Source organism: Bubalus kerabau, chromosome X (genome assembly GCF_029407905.1).
Source record: "Bubalus kerabau isolate K-KA32 ecotype Philippines breed swamp buffalo chromosome X, PCC_UOA_SB_1v2, whole genome shotgun sequence".
Classification (NCBI taxonomy): domain Eukaryota; kingdom Metazoa; phylum Chordata; class Mammalia; order Artiodactyla; family Bovidae; genus Bubalus; species Bubalus kerabau.
In genome coordinates, this window is record NC_073647.1 from 138,886,083 (window position 1) to 138,886,982 (window position 900).

Below are 900 nucleotides of genomic sequence, written 5' to 3' on the forward strand. Positions count from 1 at the left end.
AGTTTAAGACACCTCTCCAGGCAGTTTACTGGTGCCTTCTGACTAGCCTGGACTCAATCGTATATATAACATTATCATTTTCAAACAGAATACTGGTGTCATATCCAACTTTATGCTTCCATGGATTAGATAACATCTTGTTTCTAGTGGTCCTTTCAAGTGCCAAACCTCACTCTCCTTTTGCCTTCCAAATCTCCTGTCCATGCTCTCGAATGAGTGAACCTACGCAGAAGCCAGAGAGCAAGGAAATCTATTGATCCAATCCCTTCCCAGGGCACAGCAGAGGCAGAGAGGGCAGAGTGAATCTGGAAGGGCAATGGAAGATATCCAGCACAGCCCATAAATGGCATTGATGTCATTGGTGTGATTTTCTAAAACATTAAACCATTCTTGGTAAGGTTCCAAACAAAACAACACATACTCCTTTCAATTTACACAGTAGTTCCGTTCCTGGAAAATTCCAGGATATTAAAACTGCTCAAAAAATACTTTGAGTTATGCTCGCTTCAGCAGCAGTATACTAAGATTAGAATTATACAGAGAGGATAAGCATGGCCCCTGCACAGAATGACATGCACATTTGTGAAAGCATCCCATATTTTTAAAAGTAAATTTTAGAAAAAAAGTACTTTAACTTTACATGTAAATGAGGTTAGGCTTAGGCTTGGACAACCACAGATAGGTTTTTCATACACATGGATGGCTAGAGGGACATTTGGAAATTATGTAAAACGGAGGAACATTCATCCCTGTACAAATGTCACAGACACTGAAGGACACATGACATTCTTGGCTCCTGCCCTCTAACTGCCAGGAGATCCCTGCCAGGGGATTCCTGTCAATCACTGTAATGACCAAAATAGCCCCATGTGTTTTCAAAGTATACCCTTGATGGCACTG

General features: G+C 41.1%; 1 non-coding gene across 1 annotated transcript; it reads left to right on the forward strand.

Annotated features, from left to right (window-relative positions):
- The first annotated feature begins 498 nt into the window (after window positions 1-498).
- Window positions 499-603, forward strand: LOC129640466 (U6 spliceosomal RNA). The gene has a single exon (XR_008708835.1). It is a non-coding gene; the product is annotated as a U6 spliceosomal RNA (small nuclear RNA).
- Window positions 604-900: the final 297 nt, after the last annotated feature.